General features: G+C 38.2%; 1 non-coding gene across 1 annotated transcript; it reads left to right on the top strand.

Moving 5' to 3' along the window:
- Positions 1-6163: 6163 nt before the first annotated feature.
- LOC141723206 (small nucleolar RNA R71) lies at positions 6164-6270 on the top strand. The gene has a single exon (XR_012576193.1). It is a non-coding gene; the product is annotated as a small nucleolar RNA R71 (small nucleolar RNA).
- Positions 6271-7114: the final 844 nt, after the last annotated feature.

Below are 7114 nucleotides of genomic sequence, written 5' to 3'. Positions count from 1 at the left end.
AATCTAAAGGCAAAGCAGGAAAGTCTGACAGAGGAGATTACTCAAATGTTAAATGCTATAATTATGGTGAGAAAGGCCACATATCTCCTGATTACAAGAAAGGAAAATGTGACAAAGGCAATGCACTTGTCACAAAGAAGAAAAGCTGGACAGACACTTCAGATTCTGAAGATGAGTTGAACTATGCCTTGATGTCAAATGTTGATAGCAGTTCTGAAGCTGCTGAGTTAAAGGTACCTCAAACAACTTATGCTTTTCATACTGATGATATTACTGAGTTGAGATCTTATCTTAAAACCATATTCATTAGCTATAGAGATCAGACTTTAACATGTGATAGGTTAACTTCTGAAAATCTGGCTTTTAAGAAAAGGAATGACTATTTAGAAAAAGAGTTAGTTATGTTCCATCAAACTCAGAAAGAAAGAGATGATGCTTTTTATGTTAGAGATGAAGTGTTAAAATTGAACCAATCTCTAAAAACTGAGTTAGAAAAGGAAAGAGAGATTATCAGGACTTGGACTAACTCTGGCAGAACAACTTAGAATTTGCTAAGTAGTGGAAACTGGAAAGAGGGCTTAGGTTATGGAGATGATAAAAGTGAAATAGGAATTGAACAAATTAAGCCAATTATTGTTAAACAGACTACTAAGCCAAAGGTAAATCCTGTTAAGTTTGTAGCTAAAACTGTAAAGTCTGATTCTAAAAAGATGAAAGATATTGATACAGAAGTTAAGGCAGAGTCAACTTTTGATAAATTAAAACCGGATAAACCAGCTGAAGTTAACATAGGCTTAATGACAAAGAAGCAGCTTAAGTATAAGCTGAAAGAGATTAAGAATGTAAACAAGGTAAAGCCACCTAGGAAAAATAGGAATGGAGAGGAAGGTGTGAATAAAAGCAATAATTATAAGCCTATTCCTAATGCTCCTAGAAAGAAATGCTATAACTGTGGAAACTCGAACCATCTTGCTTCTTTTTGCTGGAAGAATAAGGATATAAACACTTTACCTCCTAAATCAGGAGTTAAGAGTCAGTATGTTAGGTTTAAACCACAAAATTCTTGTTTTCATTATGGTAGTTTATGGCATTCCATTTATACTTGTAAGGAATATCATAGTTTGTACTATGATTATTATCAAATAAAACCTTCTTTAAAGAAAGTTAGCATTATTCCTTCTTGTGTAAGTTCTGATGCAAAGTCTGATACTGTAAATCTGATAAGAAAAATGTTAGCATAAAATCTAAAGTTAAATCTGCTGCAAATGCTAACAAACTTAATAAGTGTTAGGGCGAAAACACATGTTAATATTCACGCAAGTATACGCGTTCGCAAGTAGTATAATATATAAATCAGATTCATTCCCACAGAGACTGGTTTAGGTTAAGTTCAATTTATGCACCTATGCAACAATGTATGGTTATCGCTCAATGCTAAGACAAATAACAAATTGGGTTTTTATTAAACTAAGAGATTATACTAAATAACATTAACTAAGAGAATTGAAGTTGAATTACTATATATGACAAACATGAGATCCTAACTTCATTAAATAATTCATTCAATAGCCTTATTATTTTTAACCTTAGCATGTGATGGTGATGACACTAATCAGATAACACGAAACTGATAAACGCCAACTTTCGTTGCACGAGTACCATTCTACCAGACATCCACAAAAGAGATAGAAGCTGAATATGCACCAATTATATTGAGACCCTATATGTCTATAGAATTTGACAACATAACGGTTTAAGAACAAGTTATCTATCTTGATTATATAGGGCAAGTAAAACGGTTAGAGTTACCTACGAATCATGCATACACATACATGAACCTATGCTAGCATGGCAAGTTCTAAACCTCTATATTCACTGTCGCTTCAATAGAGATTAACACGCTATCTTATATGTTAGCTACGCACATAAGACGAATAAGCACAACCAATACTAGGATATCAATCAATCACCACACACCAAGATATCGAAATAATTAACTATTGAAATCCATAAGTAAATCCGCTAGAATCCCATGACAACGATTAGCCCATAATCGAACTCATCGTCACCATGGGTTCCAATGAAAGCATGGTATAAACAAGGTCTTAATAAACTAAATAATAATCAAAGTACGAATAAACGAGATCTAGGTTCAACAAGAACGAAAACGAGCATCCAAAGTTACAACTAATTCAAAGAATCACAAGTTGAAAACAAGATCTTCTTTTTCAGAGTTGTTCTGTGCTTCTAGGTCTTCTCCTTGGTATCCCAATCTTCCCGGATGATGAAAACCCTTTTTTTAAAGTATATATACGCCCCTAGTGGACCTGGACCCTTAAAATCGTCAAATTCTACACAAAAAAGGCTTTTTCAGCGAAATCAGCGACCAGCCGCGCCCTGAGCGGCCGCTCAGCTCTCCTGAGTGGGCGCTCAGCTCTCCGAGCGGGCGCTCAGCTCTGCCGAGCGGGCGCTCAGCTCTGCCGAGCGGGCGCTCAGCTCTGCGGAGCGGGCGCTCAGCTACTGACTGGAAAAATATTCTGATGAATCTTGTTTTGACCATAACTTGAGTTCTACTCGTCAGAATTAGGCGATTCAACTGCCCACGCGAAGCTATTGAGATTCTCTACAACTTGACAATGGTCTTGGCTTCCAATTCTGATCACTTTTCATCATATTTCCTTTAAAAGATCTTTTCTTCATTTATCTGATACCTGAAATGCAATAACACAAAAACACATCAAAATACCAACAACTTGAGTCCAAAACACCAATTTAAGCTTGTAATAAAGCGTTCCAAGTGAATATAAAATCCACTTATCACACCCCCAAACTTGAATCGATGCTTGTCCTCAAGCATAAACAGACTCAAAACTACAAAACAAACCTAATGCATGAATGCAACTATGTTAATGCAACTAAATAATAATGCAATCGATCCCCTCAGAATAACCATAACCAAATGAATAAACCAATGCCTCTAAGAATGCAATAACTTGAAACAGAGTTTGAATAAATCCCACAAACCAACTCACAAACCAGAAACGTGCGTGTGTGAATGCTTAACAGATATACTCTCGATACTAGATCAATAACCATAACTTATCTATCATCGAAACAATCAAAAGTTTATAAACAGAATAGACAATAAACGCATTATGACTCACAACACCTCCTTTCTACTAGAGTTATACAAGGATTCACACTATTATTGAACACATAGCAAAGATGCTTATTTGATCGTGCAATGAATGAGGTCCCAAAAGACTTATACAATAATACCCATGTAGCGAGCGTTAGGTTAGCGGATCCCAGACTATAAAAGCCTTAGGTCACTAGGCACAAAGTCCCCTAGAACTTAATAACTCGAGTATTAAAGAGCTCACTCTTGATCAATTGTGCATAAACACATACTTTTTTTCTTTCTTTTTTTTCTTTTTTTTCTTTTTTTTTCAACAATTTCTGAATGAGTGCGTTTTGCTCCATCTCGTTCAACCCCAGTCTACTCATAAAAATATGAGCCGGCTACTAGCCATTTGACGCCTAGCCTTACAACAACTAGCAATGAAATCCAAGTTTTTCTCCAGATAAAAAATAGTGTTTTTATGTCATTACGAGAATATCACAAATTCTAAATATAACCAAGTGATTAAATCTCAACAACAAACAAGTATGATCATGATCTAGATCAAAAGCAACCCTATAAGACTTTGTGAAAATATTTGTTTCTGGCATGCAAATCAATTCATTCGGACTTAAACATCCCTCTATTCATCATCACCACACTCAAATCAACATCAACTTATCAAATATCATAGTCCATCTTAAGGGATCATGCTAAATATGCATGCAAATGTAACTATATGAAATCACATAAAAATAAACAAATATGTCCTAAATGAACAATCATGCAAAAATATGAATGAACTAAAACTAAACATGCAATATGAATCTATATGGATCTATATGGACATACACTACTAATCCTTACATTATCACCCCCAAACTTAAAATTTTCAATGTCCCCATTGAAGGTAATAATAAGGATTTCAGGCATACCTAATTAGCGGGAGAGTCACCCTCATCGGGTGGAGGATCAGGTGGCCAATCAACCTCGCCACCAGTGTCTCAAACAACAATACCGAAAGCATGTGTCAAATCTGCAGCAAAATGAAGGTGAATGTCGTGCATGGCCTCCATACGCCTAATTACTCGCCTGTACTGCTCATCACCAACACCAGTCCTATCAACTATCTGTTGCACATGAGAAGAACCCTCTATAGGCACTGGAGGATCCATTCGGCTACCCTCTACATCATCAAAGATATATCCCAACCCCTTGTCAGGGGGTGCACCTAAGAATGAATAACTCAAGTGATTTGGCTGTCGGTTGAGCTCAAGTATGGGAGCTTCTTGAGTAAATGGTTCAAAACGCTCCTGAGAAATTTTCAGCTCTGCTAACCCAAGAGAATCGAATGGCATATCCAAATTCCTCTTCCATGGAGGTGCATTGAAAACATGTAGTTGCTCTAGTTTAAAGCACTCCTCTTTAGTTGTGGGTAACTTTATTTCCTTGAACACATTAGAAGTGACCTTTTGATCGTAAACCTTCATCGAAAGCTCTCCTTTTTGCACATCAATCATAGTTCGGCCTGTAGCCAAGAATGATCTTCCTAAGATAATGGGAATCTTCTTATCTTCCTCAAAATCAAGAATTACAAAGTCAGCAGGAAAGATGAGTTTATCCACCTTGACCAAGACATCCTCCACTATACCTCGTGGATAAGCGATTGAACGGTCAGCTAGTTACAATGACATGTATGTTGGTTTCGGATCAGGCAGACCAAGCTTCTTGAAGATAGATAAGGGCATCAGATTGATGCTAGCTCCTAAATCACATAAACACTTGTCGAACGACAAGTTTCCTATGGTGCAAGGAATAGTGAAGCTTTCAGGATCTTTAAGCTTCGGAGGCAACTTCTGTTGCAGCACAACACTGCATTCCTCCGTTAGAGCAACGGTCTCTAAGTCATCGAGCTTCACTTTCTGAGAGAGAATACCTTTCATAAACCTCGCATAGCTAGGCATCTGTTCAAGAGCTTCAGCAAAAGGTATGTTGATATGAAGTTTCTTGAACACCTCCAAAAACTTCTCAAACTGCTTATCCAGATTTTTCTTCTACAGCCTCTTTGGAAAAGGAGGTGGAGGATAAATCTGTTTCTCCCCTGTATTACCCTCAGGAGGAGTGTGTTCCACAGTAGTCTTCCTTGGTTCCACCTCTACTTCCTTCTGTACATCTTCTTCTGCCACAACTGCATTTTCTGAATCTTGATATTTTTCAGGCTCTTCGTCTTGTTGAATTTGGGGACTTGCGACCTTTCCAGACCTTAAGGTGATGGCGTTCACATGTTCTTCAACTTCCCTCTTTCCTAGATTGGCTTCTGTATCACTAGGAAGCGTTCCTGGTGGTCGATTCAATAAGGCATTAGCAATTTGCCCTATTTGGTTCTCCAGACTCTTGATAGAAACAGCTTGGCTTTGGCATATAAGAGCCTGGTTTTTGCACATAAGCCTCAACTCCTCTAATTCAGATTTTTCATTCGAAGATAGACCTGCATCATGAGTTTGTTATTGAAGTTGGAGTTGTTGCTGAAAACCAAGAGAGTTGAACAGCTTATTTCCAAACGGCTGGAACGGCTGTTGCATTACATTCTGATTGTTGCTCCAGCTGAAGTTAGGATGATTCCAGTTGTCAGGATGATAAGTGTCTGGAACTGGTTGTTGCGATCTCTGAAAGTTGCTCACAAACTGAGCTGAGTCGCTAGATATAGCGCATTGCTCTGTCGCATGCGGACCTGCACACAGCTCACAAAAACTAATTATCTGCTTAACACCATAGTTAGCCAGAGAATCGATCTTCATAGACAACGCCTTTAGTTGAGCAGTGATAGTCGTAGCTGTATCCACTTCAAGAACTCCTGCTACCTTGCCCTGTGGATATCTCTGGGTTGGATACTGATATTCATTAGCAGCCATCAGTTCAATTAGATCATAAGCTTCCTTATAGCTCTTTTCCCATAATGCTCCGCCTGATGCTGCATCGAGCATGGGTCTGGACTGTGCTCCCAACCCATTGTAAAAACAAGTGATTATCATCCAATCAGGAATTCCATGATGAGGACACTTCCTAAGCATCTCCTTGTAGCGCTCCCAAGCTTCACTTAGCGATTCTCCCGTTTGCTGCGCAAATTGAGTAATAGCATTCCTGAGTGCAGCTGTCTTCGCCATAGGGAAGAATTTAGTAAGAAACTTCTGAGCAAGATCTTCCCAACTAGTAATCGAGCCAGCTGGTAGAGAGTGCAACCAGCTCTTAGCCTTGTCTTTCAGAGAGAATGGGAACAGTCTCAGCTTCACAGCATCTTCGGAAACACCGTTGAACTTGTAGGTGTCGCATATTTTAATGAAATCCCTAATGTGTGTATTGGGATCTTCCGTTGGAGAACCCCCAAACTGGACTGAAGTCTGTACCCATTGAATTATGCCAGGCTTGATCTCAAAGGTATTAGCTGTGATAGCTGGCCGGACAATGCTAGATTGAATGTCATTGATCTTGGGTTGAGAAAAATCCATCAAGGCTTTCGTTCGTGCTGCTGGATCTCCCATCGTAATGAGTACCTGAAACACAAACAAATAAACCATGAAAGTAAAAGAATCCGAGTCAGTGAAATTTAACGACCACTGATGACAAGCACATAAACTAAAAATTAACACCGAGTCCCCGGCAGCGGCGCCAAAAACATGTTAGGGCGAAAACACACGCTAATATTCATGCAAGTATACGCGTTCGCAAGTAGTATAAGATATAAATCAGATTCGTTCCCACATAGACTGGTTTAGGTTAAGTTCAATTTATGCACCTATGCAACAATGTATGGTTATCGCTCAATGCTAAGACAAATAACAAATTGGGTTTTTATTAAACTAAGAGATTATACTAAATAACATTAACTAAGAGAATTGAAGTTGAATTACTATATATGACAAATATGAGATCCTAACTTCATTAAATACTTCATTCAATAGCCTTATTATTTTTAACCTTAGCATGTGATGGTGA

Source organism: Apium graveolens, chromosome 4 (assembly GCF_009905375.1).
Source record: "Apium graveolens cultivar Ventura chromosome 4, ASM990537v1, whole genome shotgun sequence".
Taxonomy (NCBI): Eukaryota; Viridiplantae; Streptophyta; class Magnoliopsida; order Apiales; family Apiaceae; genus Apium; species Apium graveolens.
Note: the sequence above shows the minus strand (reverse complement) of the source record. Positions and strands in the feature narration are given on the sequence as shown.